Source organism: Oryctolagus cuniculus, chromosome 12 (assembly GCF_964237555.1).
Source record: "Oryctolagus cuniculus chromosome 12, mOryCun1.1, whole genome shotgun sequence".
NCBI lineage: Eukaryota > Metazoa > Chordata > Mammalia > Lagomorpha > Leporidae > Oryctolagus > Oryctolagus cuniculus.
In genome coordinates, this window is record NC_091443.1 from 48,998,018 (window position 1) to 49,017,045 (window position 19,028).

The 19,028-nt window shown below is 39.0% G+C and overlaps 1 long non-coding RNA gene across 1 annotated transcript; it reads right to left on the bottom strand.

The window, feature by feature from the left end:
• Positions 1–2,122: 2,122 nt before the first annotated feature.
• Positions 2,123–12,110, bottom strand: LOC127483805 (uncharacterized). Its single transcript, XR_011381199.1, has 3 exons — positions 9,451–12,110; positions 5,721–5,834; positions 2,123–2,295 (listed from the first exon to the last, which is right to left on the bottom strand). It is a non-coding gene; the product is annotated as an uncharacterized lncRNA (long non-coding RNA).
• Positions 12,111–19,028: the final 6,918 nt, after the last annotated feature.

Genomic DNA, 19,028 nt, shown 5'->3' on the forward strand with positions numbered 1-19,028 from the left:
CACAAGCAAAAACAAAAACCCAGAATCAGTCACTTTTCTCTTTAAGAAATTGGAGAAAGGACATCAGAAATGCCTCACTTGATAGTAGATGAAATGAGTAGATATATATGGGATAGCCAAGATAAACTAATAGGAAAGCACAGGAGTGAATCTATGAGTTCTTGCAGCTAAAGTCCACTGGGATGTCTTGAGACTTATTTCCAGAAATCTGATTACTCAGCATTTTTTGTGTTCCTATGAGAAATCTTGTAACCTATCTTTATAGTAACCTCCTGTTCTCTAATACCTACATCTACAAACATCTGCAACATTTTGTCTATTTTTAATTATTATTTTAATCATGCATATTTATGGGGTACAGTGTGATAATTCAATATTTATATACAGTATATAATGATAAAATCAGGCTAATTAGCAATTCTATCTCCTCCAACATCTTTCCACTATATTTTTATTTTAGCTACTTTTTAGTTATGTTTCCACTTCTTGCAAATAATTCCTCTTTGTAACAGGATCACAGAACTTGGTATCACAGAACTGCACAGAGAATGTGAGATGTTGAGAATGGATTATCAAATTTACCTGAATTAGGCTCCATTCTGTATTTCAGGATGAGAAGCTAATGATCAATGATATGGGGATAGGAAGTGAGGATGAGAGAAACTTTTGTCCTAGAATGTCTGGTTTTATGTGCATGAAGAAACAGAGTCATTGTATAACTTTGATGCAGGAAGACCTCTTTCTGCAGCCAGCATGGGAAGCTGCTTAAAAATAAGGTCATTAAATAATCTTAGAAGATGTCTAATTGCAACCCAATTTTCAGTTTTACTGCAGTGACAGGCTCTATGATAAAGCTATAAAAATAGATTAAAGGGTATTCTGACAATTATAATAGGGGGAGTTGAGAGGAGTTGATAACATTTATGTTTCATTATGTAGTGTTCAGTCTGTTGTACTTTGGTTAACACCCTTGATATTCATTTAGGTCGAACAACAGGTAACATTTTTTTTCATTTCCCTAGTAAATAGTGTGCATGTGTTCCAAGCTAAGCCAATCAGATTCTCCTCCTTGAGTTTATTTCTATAGTAGAGTAACAGAGGGTGGGGAAATGGCAGGGCAGATGAATACAATTATTGTGCTATCCAGGGAGTAATCACCTCTGTCCCTGCTGACTGGATCTCCACAGAAGCCCTGTTTCCTTCCATATCTGAATCAATATCTCAAGTTTAGCCTTTGATTTTGAGAGGTGATTCATGATTTTGAGAGGCGAATCATGTCCTTATAACAAATTATCTGCTTGCATAAACTGGTGAGTTAGGAGGCTGCTGTGGTAACTCAAAGAGATAATTCTATTTGGACTAGGGTGGTGTATCCATTGTGGAGAAGCAAATACATTCTTCATTTTTTTATGATCTACAGCATTTTGTGATTGGCTAGATTTGGAGGGGGGAGGAGTCTATTTTCAGACTCAAGGAAATGTAAATAGATGAAAACATTTATTGAGATGTAATGAAGAAAAAGAAACAAATTTACTCAAAAAACTATTAGTTATAGTCATATTAAATTGAAATGCCTTTGACACAACTAGTAGGTAGTAGGCCACATGCGGTTCAGAGAATTAGAATGGAAATTAACGATAACTGCCAGAAGCTCTCCATCATTCCATTATCAATCTGGCCACTAAGACAAAAGCCTACTATGGTAGGAGTATTCGGATGAAAGATCTCTGAGCTTGCTGTTCCTAAAAAGTAAAATAGTGCTTGAATGAAACAAAAAACAACACAACCACCAATCATGGGGGTTTTGGAGAAATCACTGCTGGCACACATGACTTAAGTGAAATCATGATGCATAAATCAAACTTTGGTAAAATCACACAGTACAATAACCACAAAATCTCAGTGTCAAGTAGTCAACATCATTATATCATTTGTGTAGATCAGGAAACTGTGATTAAGATAAAATTTACTGGTTTAGACTTAGCTGATATTGGCTGGTATTAATCAAGGAAACATGGAGCAGCTAGCTGACTGTTGAATTGGGCTAGGGTCACTCAAATGTCTGGGAGACACACGGCTATTTACTGGTTTAAAAGAGTTTAGTCAGAATGACTGGGGCAACTCACCTCTGTTTCATGTGTCCCATCCTCCAGCCACCTAGCACAGGCATGTTTTAATGGAGAAGACTGGCAGAAAGCAAGCAGAAATACATGTTTTCTTGAGAACTGCATTCATCGATGGCACATTTCATCTGTTGGCCCACAGCAAGTCACAGGGCTAGCCCAGATCAAAACACTGGGGAAAATAGTCAGAATTATAAGGTTAAATAGCAAAAAGGGAGTAGAATATTGGGACCATGAAAGCAATCTACTGCATACCACCTCCCCATTTAATTCATGTTGGCTAGCAAATAAAAGGTTGATGGCATCTAGGGACAGCCATGGATTACAATATAGTTATCAAGATGTTGACTTTAATGCCACTTCTCTTCTGGAAGCAATTTCTTTACCTTCTAAATTAATAAAAACCATGGCACTTGGGACATAGTTATTGATTTCACTAATCCTCTTTTGTTTGTATCTATCAATCCTAAAAGTTTGCCTTAACTTGGCAGGGCAAGATGAATGCCATTATTGGGCTATCTAGAAAGAAGTCAACTCTATAATGGGGTCTGTGACATAGTTTGATTTATAGGGACCTTAACCACCTCATCCTATTAATGTACCTGACACAGGTTTACTATAATAATGATGCTAATGATAATCCCTGAAGGACAAAAAAAAAATTGAAACTTCCCTCATCTGTCTTGGCAAATCATAAGTGAAAAAAATGATGAAAAGTAAGTCTGATAAAAGTCCAGGTTCTGATACCTTCTTGTTTAGTGTGGATCCTTGGTTTTAATAGATTGAGGCATATTAGAATATTTTCTGCAAAACTTAGGGATAAGTTGCATAAACTGGATGTTATTTGACATATTCACAAAGTTACTTATGCTTAACAGCAGGTTATTTTCACATGCAAGTGATGTTTTGTAAGTTAGAATGCCCAAGGCTACAAATAATAGGATATTAGCTCTACTTGGTCTGAACAGTAATGAAATTTATTATCTCACTCAGGCAGTTTACTAGCCAGGGGACTGCAAGCTGGGGTTCTAGCTCTGTTCTCTCTGGCTCTCTTAATTCGGCCTCTTTTTTGTGTCATCTTCTTCTTCAGGCTACAACATGATAGATGTAGAAGTTTTTGGTGTCATGCACAGAAAAAGCATGGTCCAGAGATTAAAAAAAAAAGCAGATACATTCTCTACTAGTATCTCATTTTCAATGGAAAGGAAGCATTTTCCAGTCCTGCAGATTCCTTTTTGAAGTGGACCACAATCTCCAACTTATGCAGAAATCCCACTTGATCATCTTCTCCTTGTGTAGTGATAATTCATGCTGTTGGCCAGACAGGCACAGTCCTGCCCTCATGGAGCTTGTCATCCACCTATTCCATCCAAGAAACAAAGTGTGTATACTATTCTTGAGAAGGCAAAGTTTTCTATATTAATGCAGAAAAAGATTTGCAATTATAAGCATATAGCTGTTGGGTGGTTTTCAGTTTTCATTATTATAGTGGAAAAACCTTATTAGGAATGCAAAGAAAAAAAAAACATTTTAAAATCGATCACTAGGTTACTCTAAACAACAACTGGAAAAATAGCCTTTCCCTTGAGCATACAGGAAGGTGGGAACAAAGAAGTAAAAGGAATCCTTGAATCCATAACCACTAGTTTCTGCTATAGAATGTAAGAGACTGATCCCAAAGATATAATGAAGATTTATCCCAGGTTACAAGAAAATTTGCTCACAAATTTCCAATTATAATTTTTCCTAAAACTTCATCAGGGTTTTGAAATTTCAGTTCAGAGGATTTTGATTTTTTTTGTACAAGCTGGCACTAGTTTTAAGCAGACTTCCAAAATGTTATATAACTTTTGGAGAGTACCTGAACTGTGGTAGAGAAGCAAAATTGTAATCTTGAGCAGATCCATAAGAAACATTTTTTTCTTTTAAAAACTTAAATTATAATTAATTCATAATAATTATACCTATAAATGTTACAGATTATGATAATTTGATACCTATATACAATGTGTAATGATCAAATCTGGGTGATTAGTATTTTCATCCCTTTAAGCTAAATGCTTAAATGCTTTTATGTGAGTGTTTTGGATTTTTTAACTTTTCTAGTTCTCTATAAAATAAATAATAGACTATTAGATGCTATAGTCTCCCTATTGTGGAGTAGAAGAATGGAATTTACTCTTTACATGCAACTGCACTTTTAAACTCATTATCCAACTTTCACAGTTCCTAGCTTCTAGTGACAACTGTCCTTCTAACTACTTTCAATATCAACACTTTCAGCTTCTATAAATGAATGAGATCATGATGTATTTTTCTTTCTGTGAATAATTTCACTGAACATAATGTCCTCTAGTTCCATGTATCTTACTGAAACTGACAGGATTTTATTATTTTATGGCTGCATAATTTTCTATTGTGTATATATTCCACATTTTTAAACATCCATTAATCTGTCAATAGATACTTCTATTGAGTCCACGTCTTTGTTATTGTAAGCATTGCTGTAATAAACATGGGAGTAGATATATCTCTTTGATATACTCATTTCATTTTCAATATAAATTTCATGTATACCCTGATTTGGTATTGCTGGATCATATGTTAGTTCTATCTTTAGATTTTTGAGGAAACTCCATGTTGTTTTTCCATAATGGCTGTACTAATTTATATTCCACAAATACTGTATCAGAATTCCCTTTTGTCTGTACCCTTGCCAGTATTTCTTGCTGTAGCCATTCTAGCTGAGGTGAGATGATATCCCATTGTGGTTTTGATTTGCATTTTTCTGATGAGCATTTTTCATATGCTCATTGTCCATTCACATTTCTTCTTTTGAGAACTGCTTACTTAAATCATTTTCCAAATTAAAATCAGATTACTTAGGCTTTGTCCTTGAGTTTTTTAATTCTTCTACTCCTCTTTGTACTAAAGTCCCATGAATCAGACTTTCATCATCACTTTCATACTCTATTATAACTGTGACCAACCACATGTTCCAGGACTTTTCCCGAGTCCCATGTCCTTTCTTGGTTCAGTTCCAGAGAGATGATGTGTTAATGCAAGCTTATTTATGTCGCTCCTCTGTTTAAAACACTTCAGTGGGCTCCTTTTACTTAGACGGTCAAGATGAAATATTCTTAACTTGCCTACGAGGCTCTGTGGGATCTTGTCTCTACTAGGTACTTTCAGTTTTGTCTCCCACACCTTCCCTCTTTTTCTTTACCATGGTCTACTTCTTCCTGACCAGGAATCCCTGATTATTTGCCCTCAGCAGAATAAAGATGCATTCGGTACCCACCTCCAGGTTGGCTTTTTTTTTTTTTTTTTTTGATCTTCAACCATGGATTTAATAAATACCTTGCATGCACAGCAATAATGTAACTATGATCATCTCCATCAGGAAATGTCCCCCTAGTCAAAGAAGTGGGGGGAGAAGGGTGCAGTGCATGGCTGGTAAAGCCTCTACCCACAGTGTGGGTATTCCATATGGGCATCAATTCGAGTCCCAGCTATACCACTTCCCATCCAACTCTCTGCTAATGTGCCTGGGAAAACAGCAGAAGATGGCCCAAGTGTTTGAGCCCCAGTACTCACCTGGGAGACCCAGAGGAGGACCCTGGCTCCTGGCTTCAGATCGGCTCAGCTCCAGCTATTGTGGGCATTTGGGGAGTGGACCAGCTGATGGAAGAGCTCTCTCTCTCTGTAACTCTGCCATTCAAATAAGTAAATCTTTATTAAAAAATAGAAGCAAGGAAGTATTCATGGATTTACTGAGCTAATGAGATGCCCTATAGTCCTCTAACATCTGCTTTAGTGCTCTTTTCATTTGTTTTTATTTCATACTTATTCATATTATCTCATTATTTTCATCCATTTCAGTATCAATGGTATATTTTTATTAATTTTTGATGAAAATCTTCTAAAATATATTTTGCCTAATTGATGATAATAAATATTTTCTTCATCCTTTGGTACTGTAAAATGAACTAAAACATGTTTAATTATAATACAGCAAGGCCTTCAGAAACTGTATTATGGTTCTAATTTTCCTAAACTCCAAATAAACTCCTGAGTTATTGGCTTTTTCAAGAGCCATTTCCCACTACTATTTCACTATTAATTTATGATTTTTTTTTTTTTTAGTATCTAATTGACCACCAGGTATTTGAAGCCATTCTAAAGGAATGTAATCTCTTCGCTTTAAGACTTTTTTTATAAGTAAATTCTTGTTTTTTATGACTCTTTTACTTGAGCTGAAACATTTTATTCATGTATTTCTAGTTTCAATCTGCACTGTGGATTATTTGTCGCAGACTGATCTTCAAATAACTCAAACATAAAATAATACTTTTGTCTTTAACACATACTGTTTGCATAAGTCTGGTTCAACTTACATGAGCCGTATTTTACATTAAGAACTCAATTTTAAAGTTTTACCTATGAGTCGTATGAATTTTTTAAATTTATATATATAGATAGATAGATTTTATTAGTATTTAAAAACCAAACTCAGTGACTCCTGTTGTTGACTTTACAAATTGACACTCCTGTTTATGGCATCAGTAATCTCCCTATGCACCAGTCATGAGTTTCCAAGGCTATGGAAGCCCCTTGAGTTCTCCGACTCTTATCTTGTTTAGACACGGTCATAGTCAACTGTGCACTTACTCCTCATGTAGGATCTCTGTCCTTAATGTGCTGTACACTGAGGCTTAATGCTATAACGAGTACTCAAACAGTATATTTCACTTTGTGTTTCTATGGGGGTGCAAACGATTGAAATCTTTACTTAATGTACACTAAACTGATCTTCTGTAAAAAAAAAAAAAAAAAAAAAAAGAAATTATCAATTCCCAACTTGACTCTCACTGGGATTAAACATGACAAGAGGTCTGATCTGATTTCATCATCATTTAAAAAAAATCATCTATTATTTTTCACTTTATGTTTCTGTGTGGGAGCAAACTGTTGAAATCCTTACTTAAGGTATACTAAGCTGATCTTCTGTATATTAAGATAATCGAAAATGAATCTTGATGTGAATGGAAGGGGAGAGGGAGTGGGAAAGGGGAGGGTTGTGGGTGGGAGGGACGGTATGGGGGGGGGAAGCCATTGTAACCCATGAGTCGTACTTTGGAAATTTATATTCATTAAATAAAAGATAAAAAAAAAAAAAAAAAAAAAAAAAAAAAAAAAAACCTCAAACTACCTCAGATGCTCTTAGTGTCCCTATTATCCTGTCATGGTACCTTTCTCAGTGAAAGATGCAATTTGTAGTAACAGGACAGTGTATATTATTAAACAATTCCCTGGCCACTTTTCTATTTTTTAAATATTTGTTTATTTGAAAGGTGAAATTACAGAAAGATAGGTAGGGACAGAGAATGATTTTCTATTCATTGCTTTACTTCCCCAGTGGCCTCGACAGCCAGGGCTGTGGCTAAGCAGAAGCCTGGAGCCAGGAGCTTCATCCAGATCTCCCACACGGGAACAGGGGCCCAGGTACTTGGGTTATGTTCTGCTGCTTTCCTGGGAGCATTACCAGGCAGATGGACTGGAAGTGGAGCAGCTGGGACTTAAACCAGTGCCCATAGGGGATGCCAGCATGTCATAGGCCATGGTTTAACCTGTGCCACAATTCTGGCCCCAATGCCGTATGACTCTCAGAATTGTCTTGTGATGCTAAAAGTCTCGCTGGCTCAGGTGACCTCGTTTTAGGATCTTATGTGGGAAAAGCATCCGATTATTTCTTAAAGGGTTAAGAAAATAGAATACATGGGAGTGGGCATTTGGCATAATTGTTAGGACTCTGGGGTGCCTGCATCCCATTTCAGAGTGCTTACTTTGAGTCCTGGCTCCACTTCCCATGCAGGTTCCTGCCATGGCACCATGGGAAGGCAGCAGAGGATGGCACAAGAGCTTGGGTCCCTATCACCGACATGGGAGACCCTGACTGAGTTCCAGGATTCTAGTTTCAGCCTAACCAGTCCTGGCTATTGCCAACATTTGGGGAGTTAACTAGCCAATGGAGGATTCTCTGTCTCTCTGTCTCTCTGTCTTTCTGTTTCTCTCTCTTTCAAATAAAGTCAAAACATAAAAGCACAAATTTATTTGGAAAAAAAAGAAGAGAGAACACAGGTATTTGTGCAGGATATTGCTCTTACCTATAAGAACTCTGCAACTGATGGGGCTGGCGTAGTGGCGCACTTGGTTAATCCTTTGCCTGCTGCACTGGCATTCCATATGGGCACCGGGTTCTAGTCCTGGCTGCCCCTCTTTTCTGCTGTGGCCCGAGAGTGCAGTGGAGGATGGCCCAAGTGTTTGGGCCCCTGCATGCGCATGGGAGACCAGGAGGAGGCACCTGGCTCCTGGCTTCAGATCAGTGCAGTGCTGGCCGTAGTGGCCATTTGGGGGGTGAACCAATGGAAGGAAGACCTTTCTCTCTGTCTCTCCCTCTCACTGTCTATAATTCTACCTGTCAAATAAAAAAAAAAAAAAGAACTCTGCAACGGAAGGATTGTGTATATGTGCAACAAGGGAGACTGAACTGTAAGGGGGTGCCTATACGGTTGTCTTGAGGGTAAACCACCACTCATAATTTAGTATGTTCTCTCTTTCCCTTACATCCTGTCTTGTTCATGGTTTTTCACACTTTCTTCCCTTTGTTCTCTCCTCTCCCTAATCTCCACATCACTTTCCTCTTCTCTTATTCAATGATCATTGGTCTTATCCAAAATGTAAATTGATTGGTGCAGAAATTATAGTTATGCGTAGAGAAGGCAGTAGAAATATGCTTGGCTCTTTCTCCTCATTTCAAGCTCTGGTCATTCCTACTGTGGTTTAATTTCATTTCTAGGATTTGAATCAATAAATTTGTGGGAAACACAAAGCCAGTTTTATCAGTTTATTGACCTTCTGTTGAAAGCAGATGCAATTTAGCCAACATCTGGACAGTATTTGTCAAGGCCAAATGTAACTCAAATCCAGACCAGGGAATGAATTGGTGCATTTGTTAGCAAAGCTATTTGATAGGCTTATAAATAAGAACAAAAAAATACGAATACAAAAACACATGCTTGGTTTATTTTCAGCAAGGCTGTGATAGAGTGAACCCACACACACACTTACCACACTTACCACATTTTCTTTCTTTCTGGTGCCTGTAGGCAATTTTGCACCTGGAGGACACCCTTGAACCCAGGTTTCTCCTACTGGCCAAACTATTTACTATTTTGGACATTAGCCAACTTTGGCAGCTGCCTTATCTCTTTCAAACGTTAGCTTTCTATTATTTACAAGGATCATTAAAGACTGTCATACTCACAAATTGGCTTGATAGAGGTGGTAAGTGTCAGGCCTTCTGGCAGCATTAGTAACTGGATTTGTGCTACAGGGCAGACAGGAACTGGGGAACAAATAGTTGGAGAGAAGAAAACGCTGATTACAAAAGGTCAGTCAAGGAGAGGCTAGGGTTATGCATGCACGAGGCAAACAGGGCCTGATTCTGTCAAAGCAGTGTTAAATGTATGTCTATGTGTGACCTCATTGGCACAAAGGGAGGTATTCACCCTTGGATCTGAAGCTCTCTAAAAGGAATAAGATATTCAAATTCTTCCTTTGTGCAACTGAAATCGAAAGGCTTCTGCATAATGCTATGGAAAGATGCTACTAACAAAGGAGAGCATGAGAAACACCTGACTTCAGAGTGTCTCCTGCCATTGCCTTATTCATGACATTTACACCAAAATAAGGATGTGTGGAAGTGACTACACTCTCTCCTTGTGAATATAATGTTAGCATTAGTCATAAAGTGAACAACCTGACACTTAAAATTCCTGTTGGATTCTTTCATGTTATCTGATTTTTTTTTTCAAAGTGTTATTTAATTTCTGTCTCTCTCCTCCATAGTTTAGGTACATGTCTGTGCGTATGTTATACATGCTTAAATGGACTTTGGGGAGGTTGGTGAAAATGACTTTGCCACCATATTCCACTGTGGCAACCGAACTTGGAAAGGAGCCAGATTGCTCATCTTTAGAGCTGATAAAGAGAACACAGGGTTGCTCTGAAGGGGAATTGCTGATTCCCATTTTACCTCGGCCAGGGCAAGTGCTTCATCAGACGTTGCTGAAATAGGTAGACTTCTTAAAAACTCATTTGCAGTTCACTTTCAATTCTGGTAGGTTAGAATTGTAACTAGCTATTAACTCCTTTGGTCAGAATGTAATCAGGTGGCTGTAAAACACAAAACCACTGACATTCCCCTTGGAAAGGACTTCATTATTGGGAAATGCACTGGCGTATGAACTTTTCTTCTTGGCCATCTTAAATAGATACAAGCTATTCTTTCAAAGTCTCCACAGTGACTGATCCGATTTAAAAAATATTTTTCTCCCACAGCAGAGGTCTAATTCTCATAGTAAAGAGTCTTGCAGAGGAAAGTGGCATTCATCTATTTTTGGTTGGGGGTGAAGAGTAAGCAATTTTTTCACACTGTATTGGCTCCTTACAACATTCTACAAGTACAAATATTTATATTTACTTCTTAAAAAGCAAATGAAAAGCTGTGGTAATGAAAGAAGTTGCTTAATATATCAATGAAATTTGCAGAAAATTCACATATCTTTTCCATAATCTATAGCTGAAAGAATTCAATACAGTACATTACTTGGGTTCCTAAAATATTATTTACCAGTCATTAAAATTCAGACTGGTATTCTTTAAATTTCTAATTTCATGTTTCTTCTAACCATATTTATTGCCTGTCTAAACTTCTTTTGAAATTGGTAATCTCGATTACACTTCTTTGAATTTAACTGAAGACAAAATAGCTTGCTTTTGGATGTCTCCATGTAATTACAATTTAATTTTGTCTGGTTGATATGCTAAAGATAATGGCTTCTATTTTGCAAAATGGGACCTAGCTACATGCAACACCATTGCCAGAGCCTATTTCAGATGCAGAAACCAACTGTTCTCTCATTGCTGCAGAGTTCAGGCTTTCAGATTTTGGCGGCATTTCCATGGCTAGGCTGGAATGAAAATTTCTCTTGATCTCTATAAAAACTCTAGTTTACCAACTCAGTGATGTGCATTGTGGAGCAGAGAGTGAGCTGCTGAATACATTGCCTGCAAAACTGGTACCAAGGCTAGAGAACCCTCGACTTTTTTCCTTTTCACTCTATTGTCCTTTAAGAATATTGTCAGGGCTCATGTGTAATCATTGCCATAAACAGGGATTTTGGAGAGCAGCCACTTGACTGCTGTTAATAAATGTTAAGCATTATCAAGGCCTCTCAGAGAACAGTGTAATGTTCCAGTATAAAAAGTTCAATCTTTTTCTAACCTGAGACAATCATGGCTATTTCTTATATTTACCATTGCTGGACTTAAGTGGCTTTTGGTTCCCACCATCACGATTTTCCTCAGCCATGAAGGAGACTGGTATTGTAAACAGATCCAGACACTGATTGTGCCATTTGGAAAGCTGAGCAGCAGTAACTGTCAGGCAGTACGGTGTGCTGTAGCAATGGTAGTAAATGCATTACTTCTACTGTGGGAATCAGAAGACTCTTCTAATCCTGGGTCTGTGTCAAGTCATCTGAGGATTGAGGCAACTGTTCAATCATTTTGGGTACCATGTTTTCTTAATTAAGTTAACTACAAAAACAACTTCCATAAATTTACCTGATTGACTTTGGGGAAAATGTAAAGTAATTAGATGTTAACTCATTTTGGAAATTTCCTATTGATTTCTTTTTCCTCCTTTCCCCTAATACCTTCTTGAGGTCATTATATAACAGTTAGCAACTTGGTGAGAGAAAATTATGAAAACAGTTAACAAAAAAACAAGCAAATACTGAAACACATTTTCAAATGGACCCATTTGAAAATAACCACCATCTTTATGAGATAGCCCTCTGACTCATTTAAATTCATGTCCATAGGTAATGCAGAAACAGGATGGTCAAAAGGCAGAATGCATTTCTTTTTTTTTTTTTTTTTTTTTTTTGTTTTTGTTTTTGTTTTTGTTTTTGACAGGCAGAGTGGACAGTGAGAGAGAGAGACAGAGAGAAAGGTCTTCCTTTGCCGTTGGTTCACCCTCCAATGGCCGCCGCGGCTGGCGCGCTGCGGCCGGCGCACCGCGCTGATCCGATGGCAGGAGCCAGGAGCCAGGTGCTTCTCCTGGTCTCCCATGGGGTGCAGGCCCAAGCACCTGGGCCATCCTCCACTGCACTCCCTGGCCACAGCAGAGAGCTGGCCTGGAAGAGGGGCAACCGGGACAGAATCCGGCGCCCCGACCGGGACTAGAACCCGGTGTGCCGGCGCCGCTAGGCAGAGGATTAGCCTAGTGAGCCGCAGCGCCGGCCGAGAATGCATTTCTTAAGATCTGAAAAACATAGACAGAGGAACAGATTTTCAGCCTGGCTATAGGAGTGGGGAACAGATTAAGAGTCCCTTAAAATATTGATATAAGAAAAACAAACAAAACCAAGTAAGACAATGTAGAAAACATCAATTTCTTAAAATTGTCCTATCCAATCTGAATTATTCTAAACTTTATGATTACTTAAAGGAAATAAATAATCTTGGATAATTAGTTGTGGGAGGGCTACCTTTTTACTGGTGGCCTACTTGTGCCACTTCTCCCTATATACTGATTTTTGTTTCACGTACATTATTTGTAACTTAATACTTTATTTTTTCTATGATGGTTTCATGACTTTACTGTTTTCCATCATTAAATTTGACAAGTGCCAAAATGATAAAAGGACTGAAAATATGACCCATGTGATAATTGTTTTAGTCACACTAGCCTGACAAACAATGTAGTAAAAATCATGATTTAAAATTCAGAATGGAACTTGTGAAACATGCTATCAAGTACTGTATCAAATGCTTGAACATGTTTTTAATTGGCAAAACTTGAATGCCATTAAGAGTTTTGCATATGCTTCAGCTAGCTTTTGTGCAGTTGAGAAAAAATTATCAATACCCATCTGTCACTATGAGGAGAGCACATATGGTAACAGAAGACCTTAAACTACATCAGACATGGTTTCTATTATCCAAGTCATTTTGGTTCCAAAAGGAGTTCAGCCACCTTGATATAGTTTTGGCTTTTAGAAGTTTAATTTTGCCAATTAAAGTTGTTATTTTGTGTGTAACTATGACAATTTTGCTTGTATTCTTCTGCTATGTTATTAACAGTCATTAGGAAGAGTTCTGAGCTCACATTCTGTTCTAATTAGATTTCTGTAACAGGAAAGGCAAATGCTCTGACTTGGAGCAGCACCTTGCTTGGTTGGTTAAGTGATCAGTGTGGATGCTGTCTGTCCTTTCTGGAACTGCTCAGGTTGACTTACAGTGTCAGGTGAAAAGTGAGAGGTGAGTTGATTTTCCAGATATTCAACTCAGAATACTAATGTGAAAGAAGGAAGATACTTTTAACATGGGCGGGAGTTGCATGGCCACGTTTCATTCATTTATCTGACATTTACTGCATGGCTACTGTAAGGCAGGTACTGGGCTGAATACCAGGAATGAAGAAATATAGACTCGTGACAGTTGCTTGCCTTCAAGAGCATATAAAAATCTAGTGAAGAGGAACAGCTACACACACAACAGTGCAGTTTAAATCCCATTATAGAGGTATCTAGAGGATGTCCAGGGAGCACAGCAGAGGAATGAGTCCTGGGGGAATATCAGAGAAAATGTTAAAGGCAAGAACATATTGGAAAAAATGCTGCTATAGTCAATAGCAAGAACACATGTAAAGACATGAAGATGGAAAATAGTGATGGAATTTGTGTCGTGGTGAATTCCTCAGTGGGGAGGAGGTGAATGGACAATGAGAGAAGATGCTGTGCAAAAAGTCTTCTATTTCTAGATTTGGAACTCTATCTGCAAGATATTAGGGATCTTTGGGGTGTACATTTAAGCAGAAGAGGATATGTAGTTAGATTTGTTATTTGTAAAAAGCACTCTCATTCTCAGCAACTTAAATGGAAGGTCTGGGAACAGATGCAATGGACTTATTTTCAGAGGACTAAGGGACAGCAGTATTGGGGTGACATTGGAGAGGGAAAAGTAGGAAAAGATGTGTAAACTACAGACTCTCCAGGACTCAGGTTTGCTCTACTGATCTATACTAATGGAGTTACCTTATATTTGACCTTGCCCTTGTTTACTGTGTCAGCACAAACCCACAGGTCTCATTAATAGGTGGCGAGTAGGTAGAATGAGGGAAGACACACAGTTGTTTATGAATCAGAAAGTCTTGGCAAACTGGAGAAATGCAAATGGATATGCTATGTTGTAATTGCATATGAATAGAAACCACAAAGCTTGTATTTTTCTAGTACTCTTGTGGAAAATCAAGGATATAAGAAGCACGTCTTTCAGATCATTCATTTTGATGGGTTTGAAGTTATTTTAGGCATTGCCAATGTTTATTATAAATTTACCTTAGTCAGAAGCTCTGCACTGCAGAGAGACTAATCATCAGTGTTTGTAAGGATAGGGTTCACATGTTTTAATTGAATATATAATATCAGTGAGTTTTTGCACTCCAGACATAAGCAGTTTAACACTGGTTGACAGAATCCCGGTATCAGGGACACACTCTCCCCTCTCTGCCTGGCTAGCCATTGGATATCATTGAATCATCATGACCCAAAATGGCTACCTACTGTACTCTCATCCTAGCCAGTGTGAAGGGTCCCAGGGATTCACTGTCCTTCCTTTAAGTGTGCACATAATTTCCACACCCATCTAAGTACTTTACTTGTCACATGATCCAATCAACACACAAGGGATACTGGGAAAAGTCATTTTTTCCTCCCTGGGTGAATTTGACCCCAACTAAAAATTATGTAACTTCAGAATAGGATAATGGATATTGGGGAACAACTGATAGTTTCTGAGATGGTGATTTTAGGACATTTTTGAGGACACCTTTCAAGACGGATTATGTTACATCACACCACCCCTTTATTGCAATTGGCTTTTTTGCAATGGCTTTCATGTAAAATAAAGTTTGTTACACAATCATGAATAGATATTATGCCTGTCATAAACTTATTTCATTTTCTCAGCAATCATTTAGTGACCTTGCAACTTTTGTCATAGAAAACGGAAAATTAAATAAAATCTAGTCTTTTCCCCATGGAGTTGATAGTTTGAAGAGTAAATCAGTAACCACAGCTATGGTAAGTGCCATCCTATACAGCAGAGCCTGCCAGGTACCCAGGGCATCAGGATAATTTGCTGAGATGATAATTTTGGTGTTTTCATTCCCATAGGAGGTTAATGTTCCCTTTCTCTGCATTGACCTTTGGGATTAGAAAACTCACCTGGCCGGTGCCGAGGCTCAATAGGCTAATCCTCTGCCTAGCGGCGCCGGCACACCGGATTCTAGTCCCGGTTGGGGCACCGGATTCTGTCCCGGTTGCCCCTCTTCCAGGCCAGCTCTCTGCTGTGGCCAGGGAGTGCAGTGGAGGATGGCCCAAGTGCTTGGGCCCTGCACCCCATGGGAGACCAGGAGAAGCACCTGGCTCCTGACTCCTGGCTCCTGCCTTCGGATAGGCGCGGTGGCCATTGGAGGGTGAACCAACGGCAAAAGGAAAACCTTTTTCTCTCTCTCTCTCTCTCTCTGTCCACTCTGCCTGTCAAAAAAAGAAAAAGAAAACTCACCCATAGATATTTGGTTTCTGGTCTTTTCTGCCTCAGGCCATTTAAAACATTTTACTGTCTGTTTTTTATTTTATTTGAGAGAGGAAGAGAGAATGTCCATCTGTTTATCTACTCCTGGCTGGGCTAGGCTGAAGCCAGGAGCCTGGAACCTGGAACTACATACATCCAGGTCTCCCTCGTGGATGGTGAGGATTCAATTACTTCAGCCATCATCTTCTGCCTCCCAGGATATCCATTAGTAGGTAGCAAGCTGGATAGGAAGAGGAGTAGCTGAGACTCAAGCCAAGCACTCTGGTAGGAATGTAAGCATTCCAAGCTGCAGCTTAACCTGGTGTGCAACAACACTGGCCCTTGCATAGGCTATTTCAAAAAGCCCTTTTTTTCCAAATAGAAAACAGGGAGTCTGGCACTTTACACTGATGCTTTCTTTAGGTTTCCAGGCTGACTGCCAGAGATTGAGACTGACCCTTGGGGGCAAGGATGGAATAGGGTACTTCAAGTAGAGATGAAGTGAGAAGGGAGTGAGCTTCATTCAGAACTGCAGGAATGAGTAGACTATCATGGGAACAGGGCAGGTGAGATGATAGACTAACGTCCCCCTCCAGTTCCTTAACTTTCAGGGCCCATGCTGGCGTCTGCAGGACCATCTCATAGCCAGTCTTTCTGATTTCACCTCCTATCACTTTCTCCATCATTCACTCCAGTCTACCCCTCTGACTGCCAGGCTTGCTCCCCATGATAGCCTTCACTCTCTGTGTTTCTCCTGTGTATTGTTCTTCCCCCAGAGCCGCATGAATAACTCCCTGACTTCTCCCAGGTCTTTGCCCATTGGCTCCAGCAGGCCCTCCCTGGTCATTCTTTATAACATGTCCACCCCTTACTCTCTGCTTCACTTCTTCACCTTAGCATTGATTATTCTCCACTTAATTTCTACAGTGAGCAGGGACAGAGGGAAATAGACAATAGACAGAAATAATTTTCATGGGAGAAGGAATTTAATCTTTAAGACGATGCCTGGCACATAATACAAGCTACACATTCACTGGGCAAGTGATTAAGTAATGACAAATCCCCTCAGCTTAAGCCAGAATCATAGGAAACAGAGTCTCCTTCATTTAAATTGGCCATAATGACTGGGACAACTGGCATCACAGCAGAAATTGTGGATTTCAGAAGAAAAGGCTTAGATTTATGGCAGGTATCAGACACTTTGTACCTGAGTAACTGCAGGCACAGAGACATGGAAATTTTGATTTTAAAAATGGGTACATGTCATTTCTTACACTTGAGTGTCCAAAGTAAATTCTTACCAATTACCTTGAATGGGCACCGGGGCTATGCTGGCCTCATCCTGTTAGTCCATGTCTCGGTGTTGGTATAGGCTGGAAGCTTGGTTTCAAAACAGCATCAAGGACTTCTTAGGGTTCTAGGATGGGAACTATGCAATAACAAATGTACGAGACCTGCCCAGAAAAAAAAGGGTCAGCATTTTAACACCAGTCATGACTTAGATGATAGGGAATTACAAATGGGTACTGCCTGTGTGTCTCAGTTCTTTTGTGCTGCTATGACTAAACACTTCAGATTAGGTAATTAACAATAGAAATTTATTTTTCATAGTTCTTGAGGCTGGGAAGTCCAAGGTCAAAGCACTGGCAGATTCGTATCTGACAAGTGCTGCTCAGTGCTTCCAGCTAGTACCTCTTACTGCATCCTAACACGGCAGAAGCAGTGGGAGGGTAAAAAGGCACCACTCTCTCTCCTTGGCTCTTTTATTTATTTTTATTTATTTATTTTAAAGAGTTATTTATTTATTGGAAAAATCAGAATTACAGAGGGGGAGAGAGAGAGAGACAGAGAGAGACAGAGGAGAGAGAGAGAGACACAGAGAGAGAGAGACACAGAGAAAAAGTCTTCCATCTGCTGGTTGACTCCCCAAATGGCTGCAATGACTGGGGCTGGGCCAGGCCAAATCCAGGAGGCAGAAACTTCTTCCAGGTCTCCTATGTGGGTGAAGGGATCTAAGCACTTGGGCCATCTTCTGCTGCTTTCCTAAGCTTATTAGCAGGGAGCTGGATGGGAAGTGAAGTAGCCAGGACTTGAACTGGCACCCCTATTGGATGCTGGTATCACAGGAAGTGGATTAACCCACTGTTTCACAGCGCTGCCCCTGACCTCTTTTTTGAGCAGGAGTCATTCATGAGGATGGGGCCGCCATGACTTAATGTCTTCCCATTTAGCTCTGCTGGTTTATTTTATTACATTGGATATTAGGTTCCCGCTTATGAAGTGTGGAAGGACATTTACATTCAAGCCATCGTAGTGTGTGTGTGTGTGTGTGTGTGTGTGTATGATTTAAACATATAACTTGTACATGTGTGCAAATGACCAGTGAATGTTTGTGCCTCTGTTATTGACCGTGTTAACACTTTCTTTCTGTTTCAAGATATGTGGAAGGTGTGCCTTACACCAATGCCTACTTGGCCAAAGGTATTGAAAATCGGCCTCCTTTCTGTATTAGACTTTCCACTCAATATAGTTTTGTTCCTTTGCTCAATATTCCCTATAGTCATGCCATATTACAAATTGTCATCAAATAAACATGATGTTGCTCTACATATTTCCTAGGGGACTCAGTAGAAATAAGAGGAATTGGTCTAAGCCAGGATGACAAAAATAATTATCCTTTTGTTAAAAGAAGCAAAGCCTTATATTCAAGGACTAAGTCAAGTTCATTTAATTTTCCACAGAAGAGTTTTTAACAAGAAAACACGGTTGAAGAGTATATGCAATAAGAAAATATTAAAATATTCAGTAAGTTGGGAGATCAGAAACTACCACTTAGTGAATTCCTACGGGGCCACCTAGCAATTAATAGACTGATGTTATTCTCTCTACTTTACTGGAAGAAAGTAAGTTTCAGGGGTTAGTAAGGATGCATTGCTAGTAAGCGGCAGAGGTTGGGATTGCATCTAAGTGTGTCTATAACTAAACTTTGCACTCTACTATGCTGGTTTCCAGTTGTCTTTAAGTTAATGCTGTTAAAACTTCAGGCCTGTTCATTCTAAAGTGAAAACTCCACATTTCATTGCTACTATCCCTTGTTCAGAAATTACATCTTTGATTGCTCTAGCACCTGTTGGTGAGAACTGCTTTCCTTGTTTTTTCTACTCCATGCAGGAATTTAAAGTTCCTTGCTATTTAAAG